Raw genomic sequence first — 16,788 nt, 5'->3', positions numbered from 1 at the left:
CATTTCCCACTTTTTGTATGATTTCCCCTGGACCTTCCCAAACTACTTCCAATTTTGAAGGTCTGAGCGGGTTTAGTACAAGTACCATATCACCCACTGCAAACTCTCGGTGACGGGCCTTTTTGTCATGATAGTATTTTTGTTTTATTTGGGATTTCAACAAATTGTCTCTTGCCAATTCTTGCACTGCTAGAAGTTTTTCTTGTAGTTTCCGGACGAAATCCGCGACTGGAACCGTGCTACTTCTGACCACACCTTCCCAGTCTGATCGTAGTAGATCTAATGGTCCTTGTAGGTTTTTCCCAAACACTACCTCACTCGGCGAAAAACCTCCCAGAGAAACATGAGGTGCACTTCTGTACGCGAACAAAACAAAAGGTAATAGTTCGTCCCAAATGTTCCCATATTCTTGGACTAGGGTTTTAATCATCCTCAACAAGGTTTGTTGTCCTCTTTCCACCATTCCGTGAGATTCTGGATGATAAGGAATACTAAAGTTTAATTTAATTCCGCTGATCTCACAAATTCGGCTCATCAATTCGCTTTTAAAAGCACCGGCTTGATCGCAAATAATTTGAGTTGGTACCCCTATTCTAGAGCATAAATCCACTACAACTCTAGCAATAGTTTGGGCCGAAAGATTGCTGATGGCGTATGCCTCGATCCATCTGCTGGCTTGACAGATGAACGATATGATGTATTTTTTCTTTGACTTCGTGGGTACAAAAGGTCCTAGTACGTCCATTTGAAGATATTGGAATACTTGATCTGGGATTTCTGTCAGTTGCATTTCTGCCTTTGTACTGTCGGTCTGTTTCCCCGTTCTCTGACAATAATTGCAGGAATTAACATAGTCCTTGACGTTTTTGGAAATGCCGGGCCAATAAAAATGCTGCGAAATCCTACTTAAAGTTTTTTGAATTCCAAGATGTCCGCTACTTGGACTATCATGGGCAAGTTGCAGAATTCTTTCTCTGTACTCTCTTGGAATGACTAGTTGTTGTACTGGTTCCGCCTGATCATTTGATTTGGGAAAATATTCTCGGTACAATAGTCCATTTTGTCCCCACAAAAAGGTTACTTTTTGTTGTACCGGTTGTACCGCGTAACTGTTGGCTTGAGACCTCAAAGAATCCAATGTAGGGTCTTCCATCTGTTTTCGTTTGAACTCCTCTGATCCCATTGGTACTAGTAAATCCTCTGGTTCAGTTTTTATCTCAGTTGTACTATCCGTTTCATCTGCAAGGGGTTGATGTTGCGTTACATGTCCATCTGATTGCTCCTCAGAGTTATCTTCAGTTGGGACTTGCTCTATTGCTTTGCTTCGCGCACGTGTCACTGCTTGTATGGAAGCTGATTTTAAAGTGTGTTGGTGGTTAAGAAATGCTAGATCGTTTCCCAATAAAAAATCAGGTTTACCTTCATGCACTAATAAATATTTTGCACCTTTCCAATTCTTGTAGCTAATTTGCACGTAGACTAATGGTGCGAATCTCTCGATTATTTCTCCTGATCCATATGTTTTCACTGGACATCTCAGGTTATTCAAGATTAGTTCTGGATCCACAAACTGTTTGTTAATTGATGAGATATCTGCAGCGGTATCCCTAGAGGCATTTATGGTCAAATCTCCCGTAGAAAAATGTAGGGTTACCGGTTCTGAGAAACTTTTCAGTGACCAATATAACTGTTCTTCCGGTATGATGCTACTGGGCTCTATAATTGAAAATTTCTCCCCTGAGGATGTCTGCTGGTTTACTGTTGTAGAGACTTGAGCTACTTGTAAGCCCATTATCCTTGGCACCATCCTTGGCTCCGTTGCTTGCATTTCACTGGTTTCAGAAAAATTTGGATTGACTCCTCCTTGTCTCTGGGGTGGCACATTACATAGTTGATTAATTACATGTGGTTCTGTTGGTTGTTCTGGTATTTCTAGCGATGTTGCACTGAGATAGTTGACCTTCGGGGTTGTTGACTTATATTTCCTTTGAGCCGGTATGGGCGCCTTCTCGAATCTCCTTGGTGCTGGCAAGGGTGTCTGCTGAAATCTCCGTGGGGCAGGTAACGGGGTTTTGCCAACTGGCTTCTCCTCTTGACTAGTTGATCCCGCCAGTCGTGGACAATCTCTTTTTAAATGGGCTCCTCCGCATTGAAAGCAAGTCAAGGGTGACCTAGTCTGGCTAGGGCCCATGCTTCTTCGCTCTCCAGCAAAAGACTGTCTTGATTCGGGAACCACTGTCTTCTTGGATTCGTATTGACTCTGCCTTCTAAACACTTCTGGAATAGGCCTTCCTCTGGTAATAGGTTCACTCTTCTTGAAGGAAATTAATTCATCGGTTTTGAGCGCCAACGTTTGGAGGTCTGTGCAATTTTTCTCCAATAAGCTACTCTTCAACTCTGGTGGTACTAAATTTAGAAAATGTTCTGTATACAGTAGCATTCTTAAGTCCTTGAATGTATTGACTTTGGCAGCCTCTAACCAACGGTCGCCTAACACCTCTATTTGATCAGCAAGGGCGGAATAACTCATTTGAGGGGTCTTCCTCAATTTTCTAAACTGTTGCCTTAACAGTTCTGGTGTAAAACCTTCTCTTTGGTAAACCAAAATTTTAAACTGCTCCCAAGTTAAATTTTGGCTGGAACTTCTTGCTAAAATGGTGGCTAACTCCCCGGAAACTTGTGAACGTAGAAGTTTTAAATATAATTGTGTTGGCACGTTCAGATCAGCACACGAAGATTCAAAAAGTGATAAAAATGAAAAAATGTCATCGCTCTCTTGGTAATATGGTAGGTTTCTCCTGTCAATGTTAGATATTGAGTCACTGGCTTGTTGTTTCTCAGCAATTTGCTTCTCTAAAATCTGTAGTTTCATTTCGTGGTATCTTCTTGTTTGAAGTTCATTAGCTGTGTGTGCATTCACCCATTGTTTCTGGCAAGCTAATAAATCAGCCATCACTTCAGCTAACTTATTCTCTAGAGTTGACCGGTCTGCAGCATTGCCACTAATGTCAGCCTCTGCTCCAGCTGTTCCCCTCTGTGTGGTTATTTCTTCATTAGGAAATTTTTCTTGGGCAGGCAGGCCCGTTTGAACTGCTTCTACTATTTCTTCTTCCTCCTCTGGAAGTCCTGCTTCCCGTAATTTGGACCATGTGTCATCTGGATCATTTGCCAAAACTCTCAGGACAGCGTCTTCTCTTTGGTGAGTCAACAATCTGTCCGTTTGCAATCCACCTGGTAACTGGAAAGAAGCAGCTCTTTCAGCCCCAAATCGATCATCGGTGTGTTTTAAAATTCCTCTTCCTATGACTGACTTCTGGCCATCCGCAAGAATCTTCTCTGTTAGCAGGTCCTGTTGAATAGGAACTTGTTCCGCCCCAGTGTACTGCTGTGCCATTCTTGGCTTTACTTTTGGTTTAACAACTTCAGGATTTGCTTCTATTAATCTTTGGGCATATTCTTCATCCTCTGGGTTATCTACTACCCAGTGTTCCACTGCTTCCAAAATCTCCTTATCCACTGATACTTCAGGCAGTGAAAACCGACTGCTAAAAGCCATTTTTCCTTTTTTTCTCTCTCTCTCCCTCCCTGCAGCCTTGGCCGAAGCACGGGAGGAGCAATAAAACAATTAAACTGTCAGCTTTGACTGATCCTACTTTCCCTCCAGGAAATCCTTTTGGCTCTGGCTTGGGGTAGGAAATTTTCCCTTTTTTAATTTTATTTAATTACTTTTAAATTACTTTTATTATCCTGGCTGCTCCTTATAGACTCCTGCTACACTCAAAACAATTTTGCCACTCTGTCACCTGAGTGAAACGAGCTGGCACTTTTTAAACAGCACAATGCTTGTTCCTTAGAACTCTTAAGCCACTGGCAGAATCTCTCCTTGCATCACTTTAGCCTGAGTTTTCTGCATAGGAGTCTTCTCCAGTCACAATAATTTACAACCTTCCCTGCTTTGCTCTGAAGCTCACGCCAGAGAAGTTTCTCTTGGTCTTTATTTAGCAGTGTGTATCTGCTTGCTCACACATCTGCCTTCATAAAACAATTACAAGCGCTAATTCAGCCCTTGAGCAAAGCGCAAACCAAATCCCATCTGCCACTATACTGTAAACATGGCACGTAAGGCTCAGATCCCAAGATGCCACCATGTGGTAAACACGGCACGTGAATAATATCCCACCGCTGCCACCATGTGGTAAAAGCGTTCCTTAGAACTGCCTTTACACGAGACAGAGAGGGATTCAGAATGATTAGTCCCTAATGCTAGCAAAACCGGGTCCTGTAATTTTGCCCTAGGCGACTTCTCACTCCTTAACCCAAGTCTGTCTCGATTTTATATAAACAATCTGGAAGGTCTGCTCTTCCTCTTTTATTACTCTAGGACCCTCATTTGGTAGTGTAATGTGGCCAGATCAAAACAATCTTAGTTCAAAAATATCCAATTTACTACAGTAGCTTGGTCTAAACAAGGAGGCAGCTTACAGACAATTTGTCTTTTTATATTTTATTTACAAAAGATATTATTTCAACAAGCTCATTTTAACGTCCTTCAGTATTTCCAAAATAACCCCCAGCCTTAGCCACCAGTCATTTCCTCTATAAAGTGAAAATAATAAAACAGTCTAGCTATATCTTAAATAAGCATTCTTACGCAGTCTTCTGATTAAAGTTCTGCCAGACGCATCTCTCTCCATGTGTCGTCTCTGGCTGTCGTGAAAGCGAACTCTTCCCTCATCTCTCTTCTCCGTCCTTCTTCTTCTTCTTCGCCCATCTTCCTTAAATTAAGAAGTTATGTCCTTGTCCATCGAGGAGTTGAGATAAGATAAGGTCAGCTTGCTCTTCTTAACTTTTTTTTTCTTTAGCTGGAGAAGAATTGACCTTGTACATTTTCTCTCTAATTAGCACCTGGGCATAAGCAGATTTCTAGCTTTTTCGTTGCAGCTCTGAACTAAATCCTATGAAATACAACACTATTCTATTTTCATAATCAAATCCATGACACCATTCAAGTGCCAAACAAACCCTTCTCCAGTGTGGGATAGGCGAAAAATCCCCCCATCCAACAGCCAATCATGATGCAGGTCAAAAATTCCTATCTGGCCCCTTATTGGTGGCCACAAACACATGAGAAAGAGGGCAGGCAGGCGGGTGCCTGCAATCGGAAAGAGGGCTCCTCATGGGTGTCACTCACCCCCACCCTCTTGAACATGTGACCGGAGCTGCCTCACATCCTCTGAAACCAAGAGGGCAAAAACCAGCCGCACAGTTCCAGGACATTAAAATGTCCATCCTGTGGCTGGAACCTTTGTTGTAGCTGTTACACACGATGATGATGATGATGATGATGATGATGATGATGATGATGATGATGATGATGATGATGATGATGATCATCATCATCATCATCATCATCATCATCATCATCATCATCATCATCATCATCATCATCATCATCTAACACAGAAGAAATAATTCAATGTGTGAAGTGGGGGAAGCATTTAATTCACAGTTTGTAAGCAGTTGTAAGTGCAAGTCAAGAGCCAGAGAACAGGTCTGCTTCTGAGGTGGTTAAAACTATAACAATTTATATAAAGATGCATCATCCATTATTCTCTCTGTGCTCTGTTCAAGACCTGTTTTTCTATTTCAGGTCACCTTGCAAAACGTACTTCAGAACAATTAGTCTGCAGCATGGTATTGAGATTTCATTGTCAGGAAGTTAATACAAAACAGTTTTTACTTCACTATTGAGAACTAAAGGTAAAATGCTGCACATGATGCTACTTGAACTCTAAAGAGGTGTCAAACCAAGCCTTTTTATATCCCTTCACAGTTGAAAGAGGAGGTCAGAGCTCTCCAAGGAAAATGGAATGGGGTCTGCTTTCAGATATTAATGGTTAGATAAACTTTAACTCAGTCATTGTGACAGCTGCCAGTCATGGTGCTCTGTATAAGGGGGTTGGAGTGGGCAGAAGGATTATGCCAAAAGGCTCATTGCATTGTTCTTCTACCAGATGATCAAAGGCAGATCAAGTGGCTATAGAAAAGGTCCTCTCCTTTTGTTTCTAATAAGCATGGCATTATTAAATGTTTCTGTTTTGCCATTTATATCCAACAATGGCTTCTGAAACAGAAACCAAAAGAAATATCACATAATTCTTTGCCAGAAAGGTTAATTCCAAAGACATTCTAGGTGTTAATTTCATCCAAGAATGACTAAAGCCAAGGTTAAAAAAAAGGGGGGGGGATCTGAGATGTTATTGGAATTCCCAGAATCTCTGACTTTGTACCAGCTGTGGTTTTAGAGAGTAGTCCAGCAACATCAAACTTGGTCAACTTATGTTTGGGAACCATTGGGCTATAGCTTAGTGCTGGAACGTGTTTCTGTTGTACTTGTCCAGATGCAAAATACATAACTTACCTGAGATAATGTAAAAATATTTGGCAAATATTAGTATGTGCTTATCAAAACTAAATAAAATTCTGATTTTTTTAACATTAGTCTATTTCTATAGCCACAGCTATCTTTATGGTGGAAAGAAATGTGTTGTATCTGCCTGTAATGTAACTGGTTCAGAGTCAGACTTGTAAAATCTCTGTACTCAAAGGTCTCGAAATGGGTGCATCTCTTTGTTTTGCTTTCTCCTGGTTTCAGATCTATTTAAATGGTTGTCAAGTGGTTGTCACTATTTTTTCATTCTAAGAAATCTTCAAAATTTGGCAAACAGAATTACAGACTAATAGATATGACAGAAAAGGAAAGATGGAGAGGTAAGAGGAGGGAAAAGTGAAACTGTGCCAAATCCTTTAAGTTAGATAATATTTCATGTAATGAGCAATTAGGAAAGAAAGAATTTACTGAAACTATCCCACTGTCCCACTTTGATGGAATGGCTAATGTCATTTTAGGGAGGAATTCAACAGAGATGGTTTTTTAACAGAGCTCATTGAGGAACCCATTTTTTTCTCTTGTGGCCCATTGGAATGGTAATAATAGTAGAATTGTAGTTCAATTTATCAACTACTGCTTACACATGTTGAAAAACAGCCCTACTTTGTATTTGGATGAAAGGTGGTTAACTGATGAAAAAAGGAGTCACTTTCTAGGATTTTCCGTTGCATGGTGGTGTAGTGATCTCTCCTGGTATGAAAGAGCTGTCGGGAGGTGGAGCCGGAGAAACTAGAAGGGAGGGGTAAGTCAAAGTCTAGAGTTCAGTCAGAGACAGAGTTTTGAAGGGAGAAAGAGTTTGGGGTTTTGAGGCAGAGAGAATGTTTAAGGAGTGATTAGTCAGAGTGTGACCTGTATTAATTAAGACAGAAGAGGTTAAAGCAAAATACTGAAGTTTGTGTACCTTTAAGAATGTGCTTAAGAACTAGTCCTAAAACAACTTGTAATCAATAAACCTGTTTCTGTTTAAAAGTTCAGTACTGAATGGACCTCAGTCTTTCATAGGAAATATAGGTTGGGAAAGAGATCAACTGGTGGCAGCATGTTAAAGGGCACGTTGGGATACTTGTGTGAGCTCTGTGTTTCATGAAACAAGCAGGGCTCACAGAGTAAACATCACAGGCTTCACTTAGTGAAAGGCACAAGAGGGTTTCCTGTGGACCAGTATTTTTTATCCTTTTCAGATCATGATCTCATTTTATAATTGTCAAGTGACCTGTACATAAAAAGGTATTTTTAATGGGGTAAAGAAAACATGGCCCAATTATATTGTTAAATAGAATAGAAGAAACCATATGTCTTTGGCTGGATTATGCAAGCAAAGTGCAGGCAACTAGCATAATCTAATCGTCTTCTTGAGACTGAAACATTGTTTTTACTTCTGAATTCTCTTCTTGGTAAGCCTGTGTAACAAAGTCATCATTTTTCTGTTTTAAAGGGTCTTTTTTGAGGATCAGTATTTCAACCCTTGAAGCCTGGATTCCTTCCAAATAAAAGTCAAGCAGGTGAGGCCAACTATTCTCTTTCAGGATTATAAAGAGTGGTTTTTCAGTTTATTTGATCTTTTTAAAATATGGGTACATTAAACGTTACTTGCTCCTATATAGGGGGAAAGGTTTTACTTTAAAAATCCCATAACTCAAAAACTAATCCAGTGGAAAGAACATGCAATTCTGTCTTGGTCATGGTAAAAACTTTAAGGGTATTTATTCTATAGCATTAATGCAAAATATACTGACAGTACTTTATATATTTGTATTTGATACAAACTCATGCTTGAGAGACTAATTGTATTTTCATATTATCACCTGATCAAAGATAGCAACTGTGATGCCCAAGCCTCCCTAAGGGGCACCTAGCATTCGGTCAGAGAGTTGGACAGGCCACTTACCTACCACCTTTGCACTGGGTCAAGTCCCAAGACCTCAGCAGTGCATAGCGTAAGCCCTTTGAACAAATCTGACCTTAAAAGTACACTTTACTTTTACCCAGTACTTTGCAAGTACAGACACATCAGCTTTGTGGTTCCTTAGAACTCACAAAACTCAGTTAGGTAGAACTCTTAAAGATAGCTAGTTTGTGGCCCTTTCCACCTCCTGGATTTAGCCAGACAGTGCTGTTCAAGAGACCAGTGCTTTTGTAAGATTTTTTATAATTAATTTTTATTAGAAAAAAAGATTTTCATAGAATCAGCTTATATTGCTCAAGCTTTAGCATAAAGAACATATTCAAAGATTATTACAGTTAAAAAAATAACTAATCCCCGTTAAAATAATAGACACTATTATGCTGGACTAAGGTGGGCTAGCCCCACCTTCTTCTTTCTCTTCACTTACATTCTCTCTCCTTCAAGCCACATACTCAAACCATCAAGTTCTTTCTCTCTCCCACCATCATGCAATTGAATTCCAGAACAGAACTTCTTTCACATAACCCATTGTCTATTTTCTATATTCTCTAACTTCTCCCTTCTTCTTGACAATTCTGGCTATTAACCAATTAGCCTCAAGGGGCTGTAACACTTTCCTCCTCCCTCAATTCCCATGAAAGTCCAGGTGTTTTATCTCTTCTCCAACTAGCTCAGAATGTTGAGTTTTCCACGGGTCCCTTGATTCGACCCTCAGCTTTATTTCAAATCTTGCTGTAATGGTCTTCAGGAAAACACTCTCATCGCACTTAGAAAAACACATTCCAATGTCTCTCAAATCATCTTCACACAGAACCTGTCTGACTCCATCTTACATTTCTCTGACTACATATCCCATCATCATGACAGCAACAAATAAGCAGACTCCCAAGAGACAGCACCTAACAAACTACATAGGTTATTTTTCTGACAGCCTCCAGACCATCTAACTGAATAACGTAATTATCACTATTTTCTTCTATCTACAGTGGTGCCTCGCTTAGCAACGTTAATTTGTTCCACAAAAATCGCTGCAGAATGGAAACGTTGCTATGCGATATTAAAAAGCCCATAGAAACGCATTGAAACTCCTTCAATGCATTCCTATGGGCTTAAAACTCACCGTTGCGTGAAGATCCTCCATAGTGCTGACATTTTCGGTGCCTCTAAAGCGAGGAATCTGTCCCTAAACACAGCGGGTGGCCATGTTTTTTTCCCGGTGGCCATTTTGAAACTGCTGTTCAGCTGTGCGAAAATGGGGGTTTTGCGATGATCGCTTCCCTGCGATCATCGCAAAGCGAAAATACCCTATAGAGAACATCGCAAAGCGATCGCATTTGCGATCACAAAAACAGCATCGCTAAGCGATTTTGTTGCTAAACGCAGTGATCGCTAAGCAAGGCACCACTGTATTTGGCAGCTAACCCTCTTTACATTCATTGGTTAATACAGGATAGAATCTAATTGGTTTCATAAACTCTAATATGTAAATTACACAACTCTTAACATTCTTGCATACACTTATATACATGCTGAGTTGCACAAATTAGGGCTCAGATTAATAAAAATCCTAGAGATAAATAAGTAAAAGTCCACAGAAATAAAAAAGACACCCCCCCAATTCAGACAAATCTGAGGTAAAACTAAAAAGTCTGCATAAGCAATCCCCCATCTCCAAGGAGATTAAGGGGAAGCCGGAGAAGGAGAGATTCCAGAAAATTAGTCAGCCCTTATGAGCTAAGATGAGCCCTTGATCTCAGCCAGGCCCTGCACCAATTTTCCTTCCTCAAGTCCATCCCCTTTGTTAAGTAAAAACAAGAAACACAGACAATCCATGAGTTTACACTCAGGCAAATCTGGGCTCTATATGGTAGCAAAAACACATGGCCAATTAGATAGGTTAGTCTGTTCAAGAAACCAATGCATACAATTCCCAAACATTACTGCTTTATTAAGACATATGGTTCAGAAAAGAATTCAGATTATAGTAAAGCATTTCAGTTAGAAACATTTTCATATCAAGGCTGACAAATCACTCCCATCACTCCAGCTATATGAATAAAACAAGAAATGCATTCTAAACTAGGATATGCATAAGCGTAGTCATTCTTACGTATCCTGAGACTTCACAATCCATAGTCCAACAGGTAAGGTAAAATCCAGTTGTAATCCATTAGTCCATGTTGGCAAAAAGGCTCCATTCAAAAGTTATAATCCATTTTGGGAAAAAGCACATGTCTGTCCTTCCTCAGTCAAACTCCATCTTTTTCCAAATTCACCCAAATTCCTTCTTCTTCCCAGGATGCCTCATAAGGAACACCCCCTCCTGGGTCTTGTTGTCCCGCCTAACTTTCTCATGGGAGCTTGAGTCGTTATCATGTTTTGTGGCAGAATTATTATGACTACCAGGAATGTAGCTCTCTGGCTCTCCTTAGCAACTAGATAACCAGAGAACAAAACTTCTCTGACACAGCATGTAAAATTTTCCTACCACAGACACAGACATTAAATCAAGATGGATGCTATTGGGACAATCTTAGGACTACATATCCCATTCTCGTAACACATAAAAACACAAATCATCACAGCCTGAAGGCAAAGCTTGCCTGAGTTAAATTTTTCTCAGGGAAGCCAATCTGAGGCAAACCAGAGTTACTAAAGTGCAATAGCAACCAAAGCAGCATAATTGATGTATGTTGTTTTTCTCCCTTAAACCAAAGTAAGTGTGGCCAGCTTATATAAGGAAAGTAAAATGAATTTACTTTAGAAAAATAAATTCTATACTAAACTTCCAGAACAGAATAAAATGAATTATAAACAATGGGTTAACAGACTGAAGATTGATTTACAGATTTAGAAATTTGTAATTGTATAGAAAAACAAAAGCCTGATAATGGAGAGTTAAGAAAGACATAGGAACAAAATGTCAGAACTGTGAATTCTATAATATACCATAGTCTTACAAATATTCAGTTGAGTTATGTAAGGAAATCATAGGTAGAAAAATGCTTGACAGTTTAGAAGCTATTGAATCTGATCAAGCTATTAAGCAACAAACATTTAAATGATAAGAACTGTGAACAACATAGATAATTTTTAAGCATTACAAATAGTTTACAAATAGCAGGTATTGAAATGACTGGTGAATTAAACAAAGGATTTTTTCTGTCATTTCTTGGAGTCTATTTTGCGACATTTGTATCTTTAGCCATTCCACAAAAGTCAACTTTTCACAAAACTGTGAGGAACTGAAGAGAACAATGTAAACATCAAGAAAATTCAGAGAAAAATGACATATACACATAACAGTTATAAAAAAGACACACAGCAAAATAATCCTTGAAGATGTTTTGGTTCTGGAAAAACTGGTCATATGATTAAGAACTGTAGTGTTCACAAGTATAGTTTTAACAAAAATAAATATTTTAATTCTGAACAAAGGAAAAGACAGAGATAAACAAAAAAGAATTTCACCAACAAAAACAAAATAAAAATGGTTTTATGTGTTATGAATTTACAAAAAGTTTACAAAAATTTGATTTCTGGCTTGTGGATACTGATTTCTATAGTCTTTCAACAACAGTAAATACTTTAAAGATCTTGAAGAAGTTGAATTTGGTAGTGTGAAAACAGCTAATGTTCAGTACATGAAAATGAATGGAAAAGGTTCAGTAATTTGAAACTGCAAAGATGAATTACATGAATATACTGACAGTGACTTGAATGTAATTTATTGGCCATTTTTGCTCTAGATAAAAAGGATTTAAAGTAATTTTTGAAGATTAAAAATATTTAATACAGAAAAATGACAAAGTTTATGGTGAAGCACTAATAAAAGACGGTGTTTATAAATTGGATGTATTAGATGAACAAGACCACAGTACAAGAGAAAAAGGAAGGTAAGAATAGTTTGCAGCTGTTACATTTGCTCAGAGAGATTTAAGTTCAATACTAAATTTACAAAAGCAAAATCTAGCAACAGGTATAAAGATAAAAATTCTTGATGATAATTTGAACAGATGTACAAACTACAGTGGCGCCTCGCTTAACGACGTTAATTCATTCCAGCGAAATCACTGTAGAGCAAAAACATAAAGGGAAAATAAAAAACCCATTGAAACGCATTAAAACCCGGTTAATGCGTTCCAATGGGCTAAAAATTCACCGTCCAGAGAAGATCCTCCATAGGATTTTCGGGTGCCTGTCTTGTGAAAAATGGCTCCTAAACACAGCGGGGAGCCATTTTGAGCACCCAGTGGCCATTTTGAAAACCCGACAATCAGCTGTTTTAATCATCGTAATGTGACGAATCGGTTCCCAAAGCAGGGACCGATCTTCACAAAGCGAATAAAACCTATTTAGACCATTGTTTTGCGATTGCAATTGCGATTGCAAAAACATCGTCATAAAGCGGATTTGTCGTAATGCGGGGCAATCGTTAAGTGGGGCACCACTGTATATTAAAGACAAAGGAGTAAGGTCTTCATTTAAATCCAGTAATATACAAAGAAACAACAAAGTGTGACATTTAACACAAAATGATCTGTTTGGGCCAATTAATGTTTCATCCATGTGTGAAAACAAATATAGTTTTGTTGATGATTTTTCAAGATATTGTAGACCTTACTTACTGAAAGAGAAAAGTAGGCTTCAACATCAACTTCAAAGTGTTAATGATGATGTATAAAACCCTAAACGGTTTGGGACCTCGGTATTTGGCAGATCACCTTCTCCCACCTAGATCTACCCGAATTACTCAGCATAGCCAGAAGGGTCAGTTGAGGGACCTAACGCCAAGAGAGGCCTGGAAATAAAGAACAAGAAACTGGGCCTTCTCAGCTGGGCCCCTCAACTATGGAATGGTCTTCCACCAGAGATCCGCCTGGCTCCCTCGCTGGATGTTTTTAAGAGCCATTTAAAAACTTGGCTCTTCAGGCAGGCTTTCCCTCATGTCAGTTCCTGAATTCTATCTTTCTGTTCTTGGATTCTCCATCTTGATCCTGCTATATTATTGTTCAAATGTTTTTATGATTATGAATGTTGTTTATTTTTGATTTTGATGTTTTATTGTTATTTAATGAGTTTATGATTTTGTAAGCCACCTCGAGTAGACGCTGTCTAGGGGGGCGGGGTATAAATTGAATGAATGAATGAATGAATGAATGAATGAATGAATGAATGAATGAATGAATAAATAAATAAATAAATAAATAAATAAATAAATAAATAAATAAATAAATAAATAAATAAAATTTAAAAATATGTGGCATGTTGTCATCAATAAATCTGGGAAAAAACTGAAGGCAATATAAACAGATAATAATGGCAAATTCATTTCACAGAAAATGAAAAAGCAGGAAACTTTGCCTATGAAGACAGTTGCGTATAATCCTGAGCAAAATGGATTAGCAGAAAGAAAGAAAAATAACATATATTTTAGAAATGACAAGATACACGTTAGCAGATGCTGAATTACCAAATAATTTTGGGGATAAAGCTGCAATGACTGCAACATATCTACAAAAGAGATTGCCAACTAAGCATACTACTAAAATGCCATTTGAGTAATGGCATGGCAAGGTTCCATGTATGAAGCATATAAGAGATTTTGGAAGTCATGCTTATATGCCTAAAGAGAAAAAACATAAATTAGATTCACAGCTGAACAAACCATATTAATTATATATGAACCAAACACCAAAGGATATAAAGTAATGAATCTGAAACAGGAGAAATATCAGATGTAATTCATTTTTGTGAATTGAAGAAAATTGATTAAAAAGAAACTATACTAAATAATTATGAAGAGAAATATCTATATAAGAAACCACTCATAGACATAATGCCAATGTCTTTAAAGTCTGATTCAGACAAAGATGTGGAAGGTGATGAAATACAATTTGAAACAAGTACAGAAATAGAAGGGGATAGAATCTGAGATGTCAGTGATGTTATTGAACTGGAAAGGCCCCTCGAGCCACAGGATTTTCCAGAATCATCTATTAGGCACTCATCTTGACCTAAACTTGGCACTGTCAGCATGTCCGTTCTCCTAAAAGAATCAGACAGCTCGAAATAGAGAGGTTCTAGGTCTGGTTGACCCCTATTTAAGTTGAGATGAGTCCCAGTCTCAACCAGGCTGTCTCACCAGCACCTTTCCCCAAGTCTATTCCCATTTAAAAATCATTGAGAACCAGGATATAATCATGAGCCTCAGAGTCATTAAGATCTCTCAGTACTCAAGAAAATATTGGACTCAAGGTAGCTAGTTCCGTGGCCTGAAAGAAATCAAATTTAGTATTGGTAGCAGGTTGTGTCTGTTCAAGACATCAAACATAATATCTTTGGTATATTTGTTTTATTAGAAAAATAAAGATTTAAAAGAATTCAGTTTATGCAAAAGCAAAGCAATCAGAAACATTTCCACAACTACCCAGTTAGAACCAACAAACTCCAGCTAGAAAAATAAAACAATAAAATTGCTATCTAGGAAAAATTAGGAAAGACATTGGCCTCTCCTCTAACTACTTGAAGAACTACGTCCTAAAAGAATTTCAGGAACTCCGAAGTCCCTCTAAGAATCCATAGTCCATAAAATCCATAAGGCAAAAAGTCTCCTTTAGAAATCCACGAGGCGAAAAGATCCTTCTCTCCCTCTGCATTCCTTCTTTTCTCTCCCATGCTGGAGAACCCCCCTTCTTCTTCTCACCCATCGATAGCCAATCAGGAAGAAGAAATAGTTATCTCTCTTAGTCCTTCTATCCCATGGGAACACAGGTGCTGTTTTGGTTTAGCTGCTGGAATGTTTAGACTTCAGTGAGAATGGAAAGTTTAGAATTCTGTATCCTGGTTACTAGATAAGAACACTGACTTCTGTGAAAGAAAACAGCATCTGGAAACTTCCATTAGAAGTACACAGACCAAGGATGGATTCTTTCTGGCTAATTTCATGACTACAAATCCCATTTAGAAATTACCTTCTGGCTTCCATAACCTATGTCATCATAGGTTAGCATAGCTGTGCCAGCCTATCCTGCCCTGCAAGACTGTTGTTTACAAGTGAACCAATATCATGGGAAAACATTGAACAAATGTCATTGGAAGAATCTATGAAGTGGAGATAATCAGCAAAGGAGGAAATAAATGCTTTGCATAAAAATCAAACTTGGACTTTAACGAAACTACCACGATGTAAAAAAAAAAGCCATAGTTTGTAAATGAGTGTTTAAAAAAAAGAAAGGAATCAATGGAGAAGCTGAAAGATACAATGCAAAATAAATATCTAAAGCCTTTTCACAAAAATATGGTGGAGATTATGATGAAGTTGTTGCTCCAGTTATAAGATGTACATAGCACTATTAAAAAGGTTATTGGCATAGCAGCATCAAGAAAAAAATGTAAGTAAAACATCTTGCTGTCAAAACAGCATCTTTACATGGGGGAATAACAAAAGAGCTATATATGCAACAACCACCAGGTTTTGTCAGCCAAAACCATCTAGAATTACTTTGCAAATTAAAGAGAGGACTATATGGACCTAAGCAGTGAGAATGTAGAATGAAAAACTAAACAAAATGTTGGTTCAACAATGATTTCAACAAGGTGATGGAGATCAATATCTCTCCAGCAGAATAAGATAAGCAAACATTTTGCTTATGTTATTTTATGTTGATGATCTTTCAGTTTCTACAGATTATGAACAAAAATATAGAGATATAATCAATTCAATTACATCTTTATTTTATGGTCACAAACCTAAAATATATATATGTATGTATATATATGTATGTATGGGACGTGGTGGCGCTGTGGGCTAAACCGCAGAAGCCTGTGCTGCATGGTCAGAAGACCAAGCAGTCGTAAGATCGAATCCACGTGATGGAGTGAGTGCCCATCGCTTGTCCCAACTCCTGCCAACCTAGCGGTTTGAAAGCATGCAAATGTGAGTAGATTAATAGGGACCACCTCAGTGGGAACGTAACAGCATTCCGTGTCTAAGTCACACTGGCCATGTGACCACGGAAGATTGTCTTCGGACAAAACGCTGGCTCTATGGCTTGGAGACGGGGATGAGTACCACCCCCTAGAGTCAAACACGATTGGACAAAAAAATTGTCAAGGGAAACCTTTACCTTTTTTGTATGTATGTATGTATGTATGTATGTATGTATGTATGTATGTATGTATGTATGTATGTATGTATGTATGTATGTATGTGTGTGTGTGTGTGTGTGTGTGTGTGTGTGTGCGTGCGTGCGTGCGTGCGTGCGTGCGTATGTATGTATAGTAAGAAAACTTAGCGCAGAAGTAGAGATGATGAATTAGGTGATGTAAAATATTATTTAGGTGCAGAACTTTAAAAATATGTAGATGGCTTATGTTTGTTAAATCAGAAACAAAAGATAATTGAGTTTTTTGAATGTTTAGGTTTTAA

General features: G+C 38.3%; 1 protein-coding gene across 4 annotated transcripts in view; it reads right to left on the bottom strand.

Moving 5' to 3' along the window:
- Positions 1–16,362, bottom strand: part of LOC140702313 (uncharacterized) — a 470,248-nt gene extending 453,886 nt beyond the window's left edge. For all 4 annotated transcript variants that reach the window (XR_013538729.1, XR_013538731.1, XM_078380637.1 and 1 more), the window contains exon 1: positions 10,468–16,362. The gene's annotated coding sequence lies outside the window, so the exon portion shown is untranslated. The remainder of the gene's footprint in view (positions 1–10,467) is intronic.
- Between the last annotated feature and the right edge of the window lie 426 nt (positions 16,363–16,788).

Source organism: Pogona vitticeps, chromosome 11 (assembly GCF_051106095.1).
Source record: "Pogona vitticeps strain Pit_001003342236 chromosome 11, PviZW2.1, whole genome shotgun sequence".
Lineage (NCBI taxonomy): Eukaryota > Metazoa > Chordata > Lepidosauria > Squamata > Agamidae > Pogona > Pogona vitticeps.
The sequence above is the reverse complement of the archived record's forward strand: the minus strand, read 5'-3'. Positions and strand labels throughout refer to the sequence as shown.